Here is a 19,204-nt window from a genome sequence, read left to right as displayed (position 1 = left end):
CAAAGGCCTCACAATTTTTTTTTTGTCTTTTTGCCATTTCTAGGGCTGCTCCTGTGGCATACGGAGGTTCCCAGGCTAGGGGTCTAATTGGAGCTGTAGCCTCCATCCTACACCAGAGCCACAGCAACGCCAGATCCAAGCTATGTCTGTGACCTACACCACAGCTCATGGCAGTGCCGGATCCTTAACCCACTGAGCAAGGCCAGGGATCGAACCCGCAACCTCATGGTTCCTAGTTGGATTCATCAACCACTGAGCCATGACGGGAACTCCAAGCCCTCACAAATATTGCTGCAAAATATAAACACAGTGTATTTATTTATTTGTTTATTTATTTATTTGTCTTTTCAGGGCAGCACCCATGGCATATGGAGATTCCCAGGCTAGGGGTCTAATTGGAGCAGTAGCCACCAGCCTATGCCACAGCCACAGCAATGCCAGATCCAAGCTGTGTCTGTGACCTACACCACAGCTCATGGCAATGCCGGATCCTTAACCCACTGAGCAAGACCAGGGATCACTCCCGAAACCTCATGTAAACACAGTGTATTTAATTGGCATGTATTTGCATGGAAATTGTTTTGTAAGTTTTGTTGTTGGTTTCCTACCTTAGATAAATCTTTTTTACTGTTTTTCATACCTTATTAATTTACCTTATTAATTTAGTAAGTCCTTTTGTATAAAAAGTGCTGAAATATACCTCAGCATGCTCTAAAGCTTGATTTATTCTGATCCTCAAAAGCATAGTATTCGAGGATTTCACTGGTGGTGCAGTGGGTTAAGATCTGGTTTTGTCATTGCAGTGGCTCAGATCACTTCTGAAGCACAGGTTCAATCCCTGCTCTAGGAACTTTTGCATACCACAGGCATGGTCAAAAAAAGAGCAAAATCTCAATATTTGTGTTGTACTCAACCAAAAAGTATAATTAGGTCTCTTATAAAATGGTGCTGGAAGTTATACCTCAAACTGAGGACAGTTACTTGAACATAAAGAAGAAAAAAATTTAATTGTAATAGAATTAATTGTTTTTCCAAGCACTTCAAAGACATTGCAGTTTTACTGAATTTATACAAAATTTTACTGAACTTCTGTTGAATTTTACTGAACATGATATATGCAAGCAAAGGTCTTAAAAACTTTCTTTGATACCTCTTAAAAATACATAGAGGGTATACTTTTCTTTGATTTGCACAGCTCTGATTTCAATATATGGGACTGCTATAATCTAGAGATGGACCAGAGGAAAGGTCTTAGGAAAGTTTTTGATATTTTATATCAGAAGCTGCAGCAAAAGATCTCCCTATGGGTCTTTCAAATTTGACATTATCTGAAAAACATGCTGGGCCAGAACTATGCTATGGTCAAGTTTTGTGTATTCATGCTATCAATAATTTTCTCAAAGGATTATACTAGAAATAAATGCCTAGGTTTCCAAAAATATGGATTTTTTTACCTTTAGGCAATGTTATTATATTTATGTATTGTGATTAGTATTAAAAATATAAACAAAAAGGGGATTATCAGATGATCCATATCAAGACTTTCAGTCAAAAACATGGATATGCTGAGGGAACAGGCTGGTGAGATAATGTGGGACTTGGCTGAGAGTAAGCATTTCACATATATAAGCCAAATCTGAACCTGAATATTCAGAGGCTATTTTCAATTCTCTCTCTAGAGAGAGAGATATATATAGAGAGATATTGTAGATCTATATATATATATAGAGAGAGAGAGAGATCTACACATATATATATATATAACATACACATACATATATATAAAACATATAAAACAATTTCCACACAAATGCATGCCAATTAAAGACACTATGTTTATATTTTTCATCTATATTGGTGAGGCCTTTACTTATTGAATAATTTTAGGCACTTGACAATAATATATTCAGTACACATAAGCTCATATGTATGTACATATTCAGTGTAATTGTACATGTATCGCTAGCTAGCTATGACTAAGGAATGGTTTTCAATTGAAATATGGCCTGAGAGATGAAAGACAGAATAGTGATAGAGAAAGAAAGACATTCTAAACCCCCAAACTTAAGAATTATTCGAAACTATTGAATCTCCATTTTCGAAAGGAGTTACTGGAAGGCAACCTTCCTACATTAAATTTCTAAGTATACTTAATATTTCTAATATGACTCACTTGAGCCTCCATATGAACATAAAATCAGATTTCAATTTATTACTGCCAGTTAAATTGAAAGAATCAAAATGGAAATTAGTAACATTTTTAATGACCCATATGCCAAAGCTAAAGGTGGATCTTCACTGAGAAAGACATTCTGACTTATTAATTACCTTTACCATGATGCACATAAATAGAGAGGAATTGGTAAGCCACAAGACCTTGGTAAATGGATATGATGCTACAGTACTATCCTGCCAGCCCAGATCAAGTTAAATTTAATCTCATACTTACTTCATGACTGATAGTTTTCTACAAGGTTTAGTTGAGGATGCAAAGACAGTAAGGCTGAGTTATTGAAATTACTTGAAACTGTAGAGATGCTATAACGTGATTCAAATTTGGGGAGAAATGCAAATCATAAACCTAATGAGATACTAATATCCAGAATATATGTAAAACTAAAACTTAGCAACAAAAAAATGCTACTCTATTAGAAAAAATGGGCAAAGGATTTGAATAGACATTTATCCAAAGAGATATATAGTGGTTAATAAGCACATGAAAAAATGCTCAACGTCACTACTTATTAGAGAAATGCAGATCAAAACTACAGTGAGATACCACCTCACACCCATTAGAATGGCTACTCTCTATCTATATCTATCTATTGATCATTTAAAACAAATAGGCCTGAGAATGCAGAGAAGTTGGACCCCTTGTGCACTGTTAGTGGGAATGTAAAATGTTAAGCCTTTATGGAAAATAGTATGTCAATTCCATTAAAAAATAGAATTATCATATGATTTAGTAATTCCTCTTCTGAATATATGCCTAAAAGAATTGAAAGAGATATTTGCATACCTATGTTCATAGCAGTGTTATTCACAACAGCTGAAACATGAAAGCAACCCTAGTATCCTTTGAAAAATTAACAGATAAGCAAAATGTGGCAGATAAGTCATCCCTCCATATCCATGGGATACTGATTTCAGGAGTCCCAGCACATACCAAAATCTGCAGATGCTCAAGTCTTTAGTATAAAATGGCTTAGTTTCCATAGAGGCAAAACTCATATATTAGGAGAACTGACTGTATATTTATTGGAAAAAAAATCGGCATATAAGTGGGCCCATGCAGTCCAAACCCATGTTGTTTAAATGGAATATTTACATATAATGGAAAATTATTCATACTTAAAAAGGAAGGAAATTCTGACATACATTACAAGATAAATGAATCCTGAAGATATTATGCTAAGTAAAATAAGCCAGTCACAAAAAGACAAAGTGTGATTCTGCTTATATGTAGTACTTAGAGAAGTCAAAATCATAGAGACAGAAAAATTTGTGGTTACCAGGGCCTGGGGAAGGAGGATGAAAGACATTTTTTATTGGGTATAGAGTTTCAGTTGGCAGGGTAAAAAGAGATGTCATGGTTGCACAACATCATGAATGCATTTTTTTTTTGTCTTTTTGCCATTTCTTGGGCCACTCCTGCGGCATATGGAGGTTCCCAGGCTAGGAGTCGAATTGGAGCTGCAGCCGCTGGCCTACACCAGAGCCACAGCAACATGGGATCGGAGCCGTGTCTGCGACCTACACCACAGCTCACGACAACGCCGGATCCTTAACCCACTGAGCAAGGCCGGGGATAGAACCCGCAACCTCATGGTTCCTAGTTGGATTTGTTAACCACTGCGCCACGATGGGAACTTCCATGAATGCATTTAACATAACTGAACTATACTCATTACAGTGGTTAAGATGGTGCATTTTATGTTGTGTGTATTTTACCACAACAGATTTTTAGAAATGGAAATCCCATAGGCTTCAACCCAATAGTAAGTGTTCAATACATTTTAACAATTATTACTAATTTTATTCACCAAGTAACTAGAATATAAACAAATATTTCACATGATCTACTATAAAACTGAGAATTAAAGATATGAAATAGTTTGAATATTTACTGACATGGGGCAAGTGTTGGCATATATCAAATGGTTGAGTGCACATTATCAGGAGCAGCACTTTTAAGCTCAAATGGTGTACCTGCCAAACCTGGGTTGTTTTCAGAATGCAGATTATTACCCAGTAGGGTTTGAGATTTCACATTTCCAACCAGTTCCAAAGGACACCCACATTGTTCACAGAGGCCCAAATTGAACACCAGGAACAGAGGGGCAGTGATTCTGACCTAACAGGAGAAAGGTGACCACAACCTACACTCAGCTTAGCCAAAATAGGAGATAGAAAGCAGATGGAGCAAGAAGGCAGGCAAAGGAACTCTGCAGGGTCCAGAGGAGCTTTTCTTCATATGGTCTATGCCCAAGAGGGAGCAGTGCACTCACCTAGCTAGGTCATAGTGGGTGCTGAATACTTTAGGGGACCCAAACACACTTGGGAGCCAGTGGTGGACCAAGGCTTTCTGAAGCCAGAGGTTTAATTTTCTGAGGAGGAAGTAGCTCTTAAAAGAATATACAGGAGTTTCTGTGTGGCTCAGCAGGTTAAGGAGCTGACATAATGTCCAGGAGGATGTGGGTTGGATACCTGGCCTCCCTCAGTGGGTTAAGGATCTGGTGTTGGTGCAAGCTGCAGTGTAGGTCACAGAGGTAGCTCAGATCTGGCATTATTCTAGTTGTGGTGTAGGCTGTAGCTTCAGCTCAAATTTGACTATGGTAACTTTCATATGCTGCAGGTGGGGCCATAAAAATTAATTAAAAATATATATACACATTTATTTATATAAATATATATACACTTCATGAGTATATCAAATTAGAATTAAAAAACCAACATTCACAAATTTTAAAAGCTGTTAAATATCATAAATATCACAATATAAAAACAACATAATTTTAGGAAACCAAGGCATGTAAATCTTCATATACACATTATTAACATATATAATTTTTTTTTCCATTCACAGCTGTTCCAAAACTACAGCACACATGGAGAAGATTAATGTAGAGGGTGTTGGGGTCCAGACATTGTGGCTGTTTGAAACTTCCATGGGCAGTATATCTTACTCTGGCAAATTTTACTGGCCACTTGGCCATGTGGACACAGCTAGTGGTGCCTCCCCTGGGCATCCGTATGCTGCCTCCTCATCTAGCCTCTCCCTGCCCTACCCCCTGACAAATCCAGAGGAAATCAGGGCTGGTGGACAACTTGGAAGAGAAAGGTGCTGGGCTAATGGTTGTGATGACTGTGTACATGATAAGAAGATAGCTCTGTAATATGTGCTTTGCTCAACTGGAGTGAAAAAATTCACTGGAGGAGTTCCCCGGTGGCCTAGGGGCTAAGGAGCCATCATTATCACTGCAGTGGCTCAGGTCTCTGCTGTGGCTGCATGGCTGGGGTTAGATTCTTGGCCCTTGGAACTTCTCCATGCCATAAGTGGGGACAAAAAAAACTCCTGGGGAATTTGATTTAAAGGATCACAAAGAGGAGTTCCTACTGTAGCACAGAGAGTTAAGAATCCTACTGCAGAGGGTCAGGTAGCTGTGGAGGGGCAAGTTCAATCCCTTGCCAGGCACAGCAGGTTAAGGATCTGGCATTGCTGTTACTGTGGTGTAGGTTGCAGATGTATCTTGGATTCAATCCCTGGCCTGGGAACTTCCATATGTCATGGGTGTGGCCATAAAATGTAAATAAATAAATAAATAAATCAGGACAGAGAGGACTAAAATTCATGGTGAGTTGAGTTGCAGAAACCAGCAGAAAAGATGAGGGGGTGATTTCCAACATGAAGTTAACTTACCTTGCCTTTTAAAATGATATTTTTATACATTCTGTCTAATCATTTCTGTGTTTTATGAATGAACAGAATAATGGAATAGATGATATGTTTGCAAATAAATGCTTAAGCCCTTCAACTATCACTAAAACTATGTCATATTTATTTACCTATCTACCTATGTCTATCAGCACTTTTGTTTATTTTTTTACTTTTTTATCTCCATAAGATGGTCTCTATACTGAGTGTGTTTTGATATGATGCCCTTGTACAAAAGAGTTAATCAAATAAGTGTGTGTATGTGTGTGAATGTCTGCATATATGTGAGTGCATGTATGTGTGTGTGTGTTTAAGAGAAAAAGATTGGATGGGCGGCTCTCTGCATAGTTGCTCAGTCTTCAGTGCATTTTCTACCCAGACTTGTGTGTGGTGATTTATTGTGAGTTGCATCATAAATAATTTGTTACCAATATTATTTAAGTACCAAAGCTTGGGGATACATTTTTTTTTTCAATGTGAGAGGTTTTCTAATTGCATCACTGCCATTTACTTGCACTGAAATGTATTTTCTTTAATAAAGAAAAAGGAGTGAATTTAGAAATACCATGCCTAGCTTTTTGAGTGGGGTCATGGGAGCTACTTGAGCACGTGAATACAATTTCTCAAATGAGCCATCACACAGAGGGACTATTTTATATAACTTAGAGGATTTAGCCACTGTGCTTGGAAAACCAACTTAAGGGATTCCAAGGAAATATTTTTTAAACTAGGATGTTATTATACAAAGGGAGGATATTAATTTCTTAGGAGCTGAATTTTTTTAAATTATTTTTTATTTTTTTGCCTTTTGTCTTTTTATGGCCCCACCTGTGGCATATGGAGGTTCCCAGGCTAGGGGTCTAATCAGAGCTGTAGCCACTGGCCTACACCACAGCCACAGCCACAGCCACGCCAGATCCAAGCTGTGTCTAAGACCTACACCACAGCTCACGACAATGCAGGATCCCAGTCGGGTTTGTTTCTGCTATGCCACAATGGGAACTCCAGGAGGTGAATTTTAGTTCAGCCCTTTACATCTGTCACTTTCTCAGATTTTCAAAGACACCCTCTCAAGTACAGGTCTGGTCAAACTCTGGTTGCCATAGATGGTTCTGCTAGTCAGTAGAGTCTTCATGTCTTTCTTTCAGTCTCACCTGACTTCTCTTAACATTTCCTTGGGGGAAGTATTGATGCTATAGACTTTTTGCCATACCTGTCTTGGTACTGATGAATAAGACAGAGAGGTTGCAATCTGCTTAGAAGACCAACAAGCAAGAAGCATGTCTGGGAGTGAATATCATGCTTTGAAAAAGAAAAAAATCAGCTCCCCTTATGGTTCCTTTTCCCCCAAAGCAGGTTATTTAATACACTTTTGAAATTTTTACCATACTTGTGTTGAGTGTTTTGGCAGTATTCCTCAGTAGACATTTAGTGAGAGGCCATCACTGGCCAGACTCTAAGGTAGGAGCTGAGTAATCAGGGAGAATTGGGATGTTGTCCATGAGGATTTGCACTCCAGTGGGAGAGATAGGTACAGACTGGATATCTTTAATGCAGTCTATCAATAGCACAGCCTGAGCTATCTACAGAGTGCGACATGATCACAACTGGAAAAGTACTAGCCACCCAGAGAGCACTAGGTGAGAACTTCCCAGTAGAGGTAACAGTATCTTAACAAGGCTGTTGTGGGGGAAGTGAGGGCAACAGGAAAGAAAGTGGCATTAAAGTAGCTGGACAGGGGGTGAGGAACAAAAGCATTACATAAATACAAACCATTTCAGAGACTTTGGAATTAATTCAAAAGTATGGGAATATAAAAAGGATTTAGGTAGGAGCATTAACACATTTATTTCATTAACTTCAGAACTTGATTTAGGTGGAATTGTTTTACCTGGAGTTAAGAGAAGGAAATGCAGGGGTTTGATTTAGAGATTGTAGTCATGAGGTTGGTGAGGAATGGACATAGTCTATACAAATTGGGCAGATAGAACCAACAGGATTAGGTACCAAATTGGGTGTGAAAAGCAGAAAATGTTGAAAAATCAAAAAAGAGTAGTATAGTTATGGTTTAAATAACTATTAGAAAAATGGTACTGTTTTCAGATCTATAGGATAGGAATATCTTGATAGGGTTCAGTGTTTTACATAAAGTGTGAGGTGCTTGTGTCATTCAAGTGAAGAAGAAAACTTTTCTTATTATTCACAGTAGTCTGTCCTATCATCTTGCCACAAACATTGAATTCACCAATACTGAACTACTACCCCTAGGAGAAATACAGGGTTGGCTTCCTGCCAGCCTCCAGGCATATGTTCATCAACCTGTCAATATGTACTTTTAAAAAAAAATGTGTTTCTGCTTGAAAGCATATCATAACCTTTTTGTACTTAGGAACACAAGAGAGCACTTAAGTACTATTTTTGGTAGGTCATTTTAAACAGAGAAATCACAAAAAAAAGCATAAAAATTGGGGGGGGGGAACCTGGCACTAAGTAGATTTAAAAAAGGAAAGTTGTTTACAGATAAGAGCTGAAGCAGGAAGACAGCATTGCCCTGTTTGATCTCAGCTGGGATGGTACGTGTAGGATGAAAACCAAAATTTTGAGGATCTGCGCATGTCCAAAAATGGCCACAAAAGTGTCACAAGTATAAATTTGGTGGTTAAAAATGGACAAATTTCTGTAAACATACAGCTTCAGAAGGAGTAGACAATCTGAACAGATTGATCAATGGTAATAAAATTGAATTTGTAAGAAAAAAACTCCTAGCAAAATAAAAATCGAGGACTGGACTTCTTCAAAGAGAATTCTCCCAAACATATAAAGAAGAGCCAATACTTATCCTTCTCAAACTACTCTAAAAGAATTTAGGACGGGGGGAACACTGTCAACCTCATTCTGTGAGTCCACCATTATTACATGGATAACAAAACCAAAATACATTACAAAAAAAAAAGAGGAAAAAAAGAAAATTATAGGTCCATATCTATGATAAATATAGATGCAAAAATTATTAACAAAATATTAGCAAACTGAATTCAACAACACATAAACAGGATCATATACCATGATCAAGTGGGATTTATTCCAGGAATGCACATATGGTTCAATATTCACAAATTGGTCAGTGTGATACATCATATTAACAAAAGGATCATCTCAATAGACACAGAAAAAGCGTTTGATGAAATTTAAAATCCATTCATGATAAAAATTCTCATCAAAGAGGGTTTAGAGGGAACATATCTCAACATAATCAAGACTACTTGCAGCAAACCCAAAGCTAAGGTCATATTCAACAGTGAAAAACTGAAAGCCTTTCCTCTGAATTCAGGAATGAGACCAGGATGCCCAGTCTTGCCGCTTATATTTAACATAGCATTGGAAGTCCTGGCCACAGCAATCAGATAAGAAAAATAAATAAAATGTATCTAAATTGGAAGGTAAGAGTTAAAAATGCTACTTAAGTTTAATACGAGTTCTAACTAGGATATTTAGGGTATAATATAGAAAAAAATACTAAATACCGGACTTGAAGATAGAACTTTGACATTTAATCTCATACTTGTTATTTTACTAACTATAAATCACTGCAGAGTTGTCAAGTGTTTCTAAGATCCAGTTTCTTAACACACAAAAAAATTGTATAACAGCATCTATTATAGAAATGTGTTCTGTGGATTAATTATACTTTATAACTAGCACAGATGTTTCTAGCAAGGAAACAGACATGTTGAACATGGTTTAAAAAGTTACTTTTACTGTTTTTTCTTGCTCAGCTAAGATGGCTGAGCACGACTTTACTTAATTTGCACACTTTTTGGGCTGGCATCTAGCCTTTCCACTGCTTAAGTTTCTCTCCATCAAGGAGATACATGATGAAAAAATTCTTACAAGGGAAATTAGATCTTCTTAGTGAAAGATGGACTTTGCTATGGGTGTATACAAAAACCTTTATTCTGATGATATTTCTCATGCTTTGAGAGAAAAAAAGAATCGCTATTGTTGCACAACTGAAACAGCTACTGGCAGAAATGGAACTAATTGTGAAGATGCTTGAAGATCCAGAAACTACTAGGCAAATGAAACCAACCAGAGATGGTTGGATGCTGTTTGATTACCTGGCAGACAAGCATGGTTTTAGGCAGGAATATTTAGATACACTCTACAGGTATGTAAAATTCCAGTACGCATGTGGAAATTATTCTGGAGCAGCAGAATATCTTCACATCTTTATAAGTTGCTTGTATATTCTAGAGATTAAGCCCTTGTCAGTCACATCATTTGAAACTATTTTCTCCCATTCTGTAAGTTGTCTTTTTGTTTTCTTTTTGGTTTCCTTTGATGTGCAAAAGCTTGTCAGTTTGATTAGGTCCCATTGGTTTATTTTTGCTTTTATTTCTGTTGCTCTGGGAGACCGATCTGAGAAAATATTCATAAGGTTGATGCCAGAGAATGTTTCGCCTATATTCTCTTTCAGGAGTTTGATGGTGTCTTGTCTTATATTTAAGTCTTTCAGCCATTTTGAGTTTATTTTCCTGCATGGTGTGAGGGTGTGTTCTCATTTCATTGATTTATATGCAGCTGTCCAGAATTCCCAGCAATTCTTGCAACAAGGATAGAGCTAAAGACTCTCATACTGAGTGAAATAAGTCAGAAAAGAGAAAGACAAATACCATATGATATCACTCATATCTGGTATCTAATATACAGCACAAAGGCCCCTTTCCACAGAAAAGAAAATCACAGACTTGGAGAATAGACTTGTGGTTGCCCAGGGGGAGGGGGAGGGAGTGGGATGTATTGGGAGCTTGGGATAATGGATGCAAACTATTGCTTTTGGAATGGATTAACAATGAGATCCTGCTGTGTAGCACTGAGAAATATGTCCAGGTACTTACAAGGGAGCATGAATATGGGAGAAAAATTATGTATACATGTATGTGTATCTGGGTCCCCATGCTGTACAGTGGGAAAAAAAGAGTGTTGGGGAAAATAACAATAATTAAAAAAAAAAAGAATATGTTCACATCTTTAGAGTGTTGGTTCCAGCAACAGATAGAAATGCTTTGAGATCACTCTGGGGAAAACTGCCTTCTGAAATCTTAATGCAGAATTAGGTTGCAGCCATGGAAGACCTTAACCAACTAAAAGAGACCATAAATAATAATTCTGTAAGTTCTCCACTTCAGTCTCTTCAGCAATGAACATGGCTTATTCACCCATCTCTGTTTTTTTTCTTCAGTCACCTCAAAGGATGTGATGGCATTATTAATCTCTTCCTTTACCAGCCATATTATCTGAATGCAATTCAGATGATATGTTCACATGTACTCTGCTATTTGACCACAGGAGTCATAATAAAGATGTTTGAAAATGCTGGTAGGTGCTAAAAGATCTGGTCAAAATGATCCAACAGGAATCTTACACATATGGAAATCCGATTGCAGAGTTTGTTGAATGCTTATGTGTTAATCTTGACATTGATGGGGCTCAGAAAAAACTGAGGGAATGTGAATCAGTGCTAGTGGATGATTTCTTTTTGGTGGCTTATCTTGAGGACTTCATTGAAAAATGCTCATCTTTTCATACTTGAGACTTTTTTCATATCCTTCTGAAAGATGTATTGTAAATTTGATTAGAAATTCAAGACTGGATGCTAAGATTGATTCTAAATTAGGTCATGTGGTTGTGGGTAACAACACAGTCTTACCCTATCCATCAGCAACTGACTGAAAAGACCAAAAGCTTCTCTTTCAGAAGCTAGATGTTGTCCATGAATATTAAGAAGAAACTTAATCAAAAGAGTTTGGGGCTAGTAGATGCAAACAATTGAATATGGAATGGATAAGCAATGAGATCCTACTGTATAGCACAGGAAACTATGTCTGACCATTTGTGATGGAACATGGTGAAGGATAATGTGACAAAAAGAATGTATGTAAATCCATAACTGGGTTTTACATACACTGAATTTTTGCTGTACAGCCAAAATTGATGGAACATTTTAAGTCACTATAATAAAAAAAATTAAATAATAGTAGGTTAGAGGCTCCTAATAGTCAACTCAGCATGCTGGATTCTATTGAAGAACTGTAAAGAAAGTGTAAAAACTGTAAAAGAAAGATGAAATAATAAAGCCATTATTTAAAGATGAAATATTTTAGAAATAACATATTGAGTATAAATTTTAGAGAATTTGAATAAAATTGGCTGTGTTTGATTTTCAAAAAAGCTGCTATTACTACAAAGAAGTTAACATTCTCTTTTTGGTTTGCTTTTCAGTTTGATGAGGTCCCATGGGTTTATTTTTGCTCTAATTTCGATTGCTTTGGGAGACTGACCTGAGAAAATATTCATGATGTTGATGTCAGAGAGTGTTTTGCCTATGTTTTCTTCTAGGGGTGTGATGGTGTCCTGTCGTATATGTAAGTCTTTCAGCCATTTTGAGTTTATTTTTGTTCATGGTGTGAGGGTGTGTTCTAGTTTCATTGCTTTGCATGCAGCTGTCCAGGTTTCCCAGCAATGCTTGCTGAATAGACTTTCTTTTTCCCATTTGATGTTCTTGCCTCCCTTGTCAAAGATGAATTGACCATAGGTGTCAGGGTTTATTTCCGGGTTCTCTATTCTGTTCCATTGATCTGTCTGTCTGTTTTGATACCAGTACCACACTGTTTTGATGACTGTGGCTTTGTAGTATTTCTTGAAGTCTGGGAGAGTTATGCCTCCTGCTTGGTTTTTGTTTCTCAGGATTGCTTTGGCGATTCTGGGTCTTTTGTGGTTCCATATAAATGTTTGGATTGTTTGTTCTAGTTCTGACAACTTACAGAATGGGATAAAATAGTTTCAAATGATGCAACTGACAAGGGCTTAATCTCTAGAATATATAAACAACTTATACAACCCAATAGCAAAAAAACCAATCAATCAATGGAAAAATGGGAAAAAGACCTGAATAGACATTTCTCCAAGGAAGATATACAGATGGCCAACAAACACATGAAAAAATGCTCAACATCGCTGGTTATAAGAAAAATGCAAATCAAAACTACCATGAGATATCACCTCCCACCAGTCAGAATGGCCATCATTCATAAATCCACAAATAACAAGTGCTGGAGGGGCTGTGGAGAAAAGGGAACCCTCCTGCACTGTTGGTGGGTATGTAAACTGGTACAGCCATGATGGAGAACAGTTTGGAGATACCTTAGAAATCTACACATAGAACTTCCATATGACCCCACAATCCCACTCTTGGGCATCTATCCGGACAAAACTCTACTTAAAAGAGGCACATGCACCCCCATGTTCATTGCAGCACTATTCACAATAGCCAGGACATGGAAACAACCCACATGTCCATCGACAGATGATTGGATTCGGAAGAGGTGGTATATATACACAATGGAATACTACTCAGCCATAAAAAAGAATGACATAATGCCATTTGCAGCAACATGGATGGAGCTAGAGAATCTCATACTGAGTGAAATGAGCCAGAAAGATAAAGAGAGACACCATATGATATCACTTATAACTGGAATCTAATATCCAGCACAAATGAACATCTCCTCAGAAAAGAAAATCATGGACTTGGAGAAGAGACTTGTGGCTGCCTGATGGGAGGGGGAGGGAGTGGGAGGGATCGGGAGCTTGGGCTTATCAGACACAACTTAGAATAGATTTACAAGGAGATCCTGCTGAATAGCATTGAGAACTTTGTCTAGATACTCATGTTGCAAGAGAAGAAAGGCTGGGGGAAAAATGTAATTGTAATGTATACATGTAAGGATAACCTGACCCCCTTGCTGTACAGTGGGAAAATAAAAAAATTATTTAGAAAATTAAATAAATAAATAGGTTTACCTAAAAAACAAAACAAAACAAACAAAAAAACTATATACTCTACTAATGATCATTAAAGATAAGGGCAAAATAAACACCTTAAACATAGAAAAAAAAAGAAGTTAACATTCTCTTCACCTTTCAGTAGCTTAAGTGAGCCTGATAAAAATCGAGAAGTTTTACTAGATGGTTTATAACAGAGGAGAAAGAGAAACATTTGTTTGATGACTCTCATTATAATTGCTTTATATATATTATTTCATCATTTTATTTCACAAAAACTCCCATAAAATAGTAAGTATCCTAATTTGACATTATGTAGAAACTAAGATTTGAAGATACTAATTACCTTATCCATAGACATAGATCTATTGATTATAATTCATTTGCTTAGTATAAATGTTTCATGCATTTTCTAATGTATTTCATATACTTTCTTGACAATAGAGATGTTCTTCATTATTTATTATCTACTATCAGAACCATTTCACTACTATGCAGAAAACTGCACAAATTTAAGTGATATCCATAATGTCAAGTGTTTCTTTCTGATAAATATTAACATATTGTTGATTAACACACTCAGCAAATAATTGGTGGTATCTGGATCCAGTAGGATTCAATTTGGTTTTGAATAGCAGAAAAACTAGCATCAGTGGCTTAAACAATTAAGAGATTTATTCTTTTAAAGTATTAGAAAGTTTTGAGGTGAGCAGTCAGCCTATCTGTTGCAGCTTTATCCTAATCATCTAACAATTACATCCTCATAGTGTTTCTTGATCACCTGCTCATGACTGCAGCATAGGTGCAAATGCAAATTTGCAATTAACACAGGGAGAGGGAATAGACAAAGGTAAGTCATGTGCAGTGCCATTCCCACTTCTGGTAATGACAAAGTAGTTTCCAGAAGAGGGATCCTGGTAAGAAGAACAGCTAAAAAACAGATTTAAAAAAACAAAAACAAAATACCCCTTAATTTTAGAACATTTTTAGGTTTACAGAAAACTTGTGATGATATTGTGAAAAGCTCCCAAATGCCCCATTTGCCAATTCCCTTATTATTATCTTCCCTTAATTAAAATAAGGAATAAATATTGATATATTATTAAGTGAAGTTCATTCTGTATTCAGATTTCCTTAGTTTTCCCCCTTATTTTCTACTCTAAGAGCCCATCCATATTACTGCATCATATTTGATTGTCATATCTCATAGGCTTCTTTTGCCTAGGACAGTTTCTCAGATTTTCTTTGTTTGAGATGAACTTGACAGTGTGGGCAGAGCTTATCAGGTATTTTGTAGAAAACTCCTTGGTTGACATGCTGCTGTTGTTTTTTCCTCATGGTTAGGCTGGCGTTATAATGTTCTGGAAGAAGACTACCAAAGTAAAATGCATTTGCATCACATCTTATCAAGGGTACTTACTGTAAATATGACTTATGGGTAATAACCTTGACCACCTGCCTGAGGGAGTGTTTATCAGTTGTGTATGTTTGTTACATTCCCATTCCTTGAGCGTGAGATACCTACATCAATTATTTGGAATTCTTCATGATAAATTTGTCTCTTGTCCCCTATTTGTTTATTATTCAATTGTTTATTTATATCAATATGAATTCATGGATATTTATTTTTAAATTTGGATTCTAATCCAATACTACCTTATTTTATTTTTAATTTTTTTCCATAAAAGGCTGAAAATAATCTTAACATAGCCTCCTTGATAAGATAAACAAATAAAAATTTGCTAAAGACTTAGAAGATTTGAACAAGAATAACAAATCTGTGTAATTCACATACACAGAACTTTGCATCCAACTATTAGAGAGTATACATTATTTTTAAGATTGCATACATCATTTATCAAAATTTTCCTATAGGAATTGTAAAGCAAATCTCAGCAATTTAAGGAAACTGAAATAATCCAATTTATGTTTTCTGACCATAGTATGAAATTAAGTTAGTAATTAAAAGTAAAAATACTAGCAAAAACAGATAGTAAGAAAAATTACTAACCATTTCAAAGTTAAACAAAATGACCCTCAATAAACAGTTGTTTAAAAATTTACCTATTTTTTAAATATGGGTTGTATATAGAGATCTTCTTCCAAAGAGTTAAGTCTGAAAAATGCAGGGAGAGGGTGGGAGGTAATGTTACAGTGGAATAACCTGACAGCACTACATTAGCCAGGTGATCAAGTTCAATATCAACAGGCACAGGTGCTGCTGATGGCTTATACCGATGATACATGATGAGATCCATGTTACTTCTGTGATCTTCTATCCAAAAATGCCTAACCCCACTTTAACTGTAAGAAAAAACTCTTTCTTTTTTTAAAAACAGAGAATGTAGAGTGAACAAGAAAAATATATTAAAAAAAAGTGTCAAGAACTGATTTCCAAGGGTTTGTTGAATTTTTTCTTTCCTTTGTTATTCTTTACAAAAGAGAGAATTTACATTGGGATCGGTAAGTTCTATGAGAACAGTGATTTTTTTTTTTTTTACTTTCTTATCCCTAGTGATGAACATGCTACACATACTTTTTAAAAATTTGAATGAATTAGTGCATGAATGAACAAATGGTTATATTAATCATCTGTCAAGCGGCAAGGAGACTGTCAAGAAGTTTCTAGGACTTTATAGATATGGTGAGATTGCAATATTCACAATAATGACCTATTAGCTCCTATATGGCCATATTAAACATTTTTGTTCAGCAGATAGAAAAAAAAAGGCCCTTAGTTATACACTTTCAAGAGTTAGCCTGTGGAGCTCAGCAGGTTAAAGATCAGGTGTTACCACTCCAGTGGCTTGGGTTACTACTGTTGCGTGGGTTCGATCACTGGCCCAGAAACTTCCACATGCCAAGGTAGAGCCAACCAAAAACCAAAAATATGAGCCCATGAATAACACTTTCTACATTCTTTCTGACAGAAACATTATGCCCTGCTTTCACTTTTTGTACATCCCAGGTCTGCTTCCAGCATAGCTGCTTCCTGAGGTATCACAAAAGCATAGAGCTATGTTCCTACCCCATTGATTAGCATCTTTTTGTTCTCAACAATTTCCTTGGTTTGCTTTCCTTTTCACTGAGAAAATTCTCCCAGGGTTTCTTAATAACGTACCATTTCAACCCAATATTTGCTAGTGTTTGCATTCCCATCAGTGAATTTATGCTTTGCAGTAGCCGCAAGTGGAAATCTCAAGACCTAACTGGTAGGTTCTACAGGTCCCAAAGTGGGACATTTTAGCTAATTTTTTTCACATAAAATTGAGGAATATCTTCTTTCCAAGTGTCTAAAGTAAACACAATTGAAATATTAAATAACTGGAATAGGCTTCCAAGACTTGGGTTATTTACATTACAGAGCTGAAGAGATAAAGGAAAGAAAAAGGTAGATGTTTAAATAGGTTGCTTTATATCTGGAGTATTGTGCCTCTTTGCCAGGCACTCAGTTGCCTTTCTTACAAGTCAGAGGTCCATGAGCAATGAAATTTTAGATGCTGTGGCAATAACAGAGGTTTAAAGAATCAGAATGAAAAAGCAGTGGACAGTCAGGTTCTCCTATTCTGTGCTTGTCCTCGTGGGCATCAGGATCTTTTGCAGCCTGTAAAGATCACAACATCTTGTTATACCCTTAATAATAATAAATATGGCTTATTGATTGGCCCAGATTTAATTATAAGAATTCTAGAAAGTAGGCACTATTTATTTATTTATTACTTAGGAAAAAAAGAGGCAGAAAGCAGTTAATGAGATGGCCTTAGGCTATACAACTCCTAATTAGTGCAGCCTATGTGGCCCTCTTATGGTGATTCTTTTCTCAGAGGGAAGGACTTCTGAAGTTTTATATCTGAGTATAAAACCAAATCTTTTCTTTCATCTTGAAAATGATTACAAAGGATATTCTTTCTGCTCCTAAACACACAAGAGCCTTTAGTCTTATACCTTCTGGCAACCCATCTCTCTTGTGTGCAGTGGCTTCCTAGTGCCATGATTATGCCATAGAGTGGAAGAGGCTTCCTGCCACACTGGCTGTGTCATGGCAAAGCCTGGGAGAACTGCCACAGGCATGAGTTCTTCAGCAGGTACCTTAGAGATAGTGCCATGCATTATGCCCTTTTGGTTTTCTTTTCTCATCATATTTAGCCCAGGTTTTAAAGTTAAACACAATTGAAGAATTAGTTAAATCTATCATAAGTTTAGAATGATAAAGGTTTGGGGCCGGCCTCATTGTGGAAATGTTAAAGATAGGGCATAAAAATAGCTCACAACTTCCCAACAATGAAAAAATAGAGGAAAATAGACACTTTTCAAAATATTTAGGGCTTTTAGGATAACATCAACAACAATAACAACAAAAAACCCCACCGTTCTTGCCACTAAGGTCTGAAAAATCTTCTGGACACAGGCAGTAAATAGGGTATTTTCTACCTGTAATAGATTTTGTTTTTTCTTTTTATTAAAGTACAGTTAACTTACAATGTTGTGCCAATTTCTGCTGTACAGCAAAGTGACCCAGTCATACATATACATACATTCTTTTTCTCATATTACCTTCCATCATTTTCTCTCCTAATGAATAAGATTTTTGATACATATTTTTGATATGACCATCTTATAACCTACATTAATATATCAAAGTGATTATGATCATGGCTCTATGAATGCGTACTACTTTTTTTTCTTCTTTTTTTTCAAAGTTAAAAAAACATGTTTTTCAATTATTAAATAATATCTGATCCTGAAAAAATCTATTTTATTTATTTATTTTTCTTCACATTTAATACATGAATTGTTACAAATAATTGTGGGTTAAGGATCTGGAACCTCTCGCTCATTGCATAGCTCTGCTTCATCAGAATCCCCAGAAGCTGGGACTTGTAAAAAGAAATACACTTTTTTTTTTACAGCAGAAAATATTCATTTAAAAAATGGCCTAATTATAAAACTAGTCCCACTCAATCTTGTATCAGTAAATCTCCTGTTCATCACATCAGTACGTTTGTCAGAATGCACTGATTATTAAATGCTCTAAAAATTGTAATATGAGATCATGTGAATAGAGATCAAATTATTCAAAGTTTAAATAGCAAATTCACAGAAATGTAACATGTAACATTTAAAAATTAAAATTAATATAATATGGTTTGTTCAAAGGATAATTAACTATCAAGGATTTAAGCAATTTTTTGGATGCTGGGGAAATTCTGCAAGTGTTTTGCAAAGTTGATCTTCTTTCTGGTGTGTGCCAAGCTAAAATGTAGCACGAAGGTTGTAGTAGCCTGTTCTTTTCTTACAAAATTTGATCATAAAATTTGGAAACCAACCAGCAAGGTAATATTTGGAAGTCTTTTTTCTTTCTGAACAGTACATAGACATGATTACAGATGTTTTCAAATAAATACAAAAACCAAAAATAGTTTA

General features: G+C 36.1%; 1 pseudogene; it reads left to right on the top strand.

The window, feature by feature from the left end:
- Positions 1-9,716: 9,716 nt before the first annotated feature.
- LOC125121931 (eukaryotic translation initiation factor 3 subunit E-like) overlaps positions 9,717-19,204 on the top strand; it is a 44,900-nt pseudogene continuing 35,412 nt past the window's right edge.

Source organism: Phacochoerus africanus, chromosome 3 (assembly GCF_016906955.1).
Source record: "Phacochoerus africanus isolate WHEZ1 chromosome 3, ROS_Pafr_v1, whole genome shotgun sequence".
NCBI classification, from domain to species: domain Eukaryota; kingdom Metazoa; phylum Chordata; class Mammalia; order Artiodactyla; family Suidae; genus Phacochoerus; species Phacochoerus africanus.
This window is presented reverse-complemented; position numbering and strand designations above follow the sequence as displayed.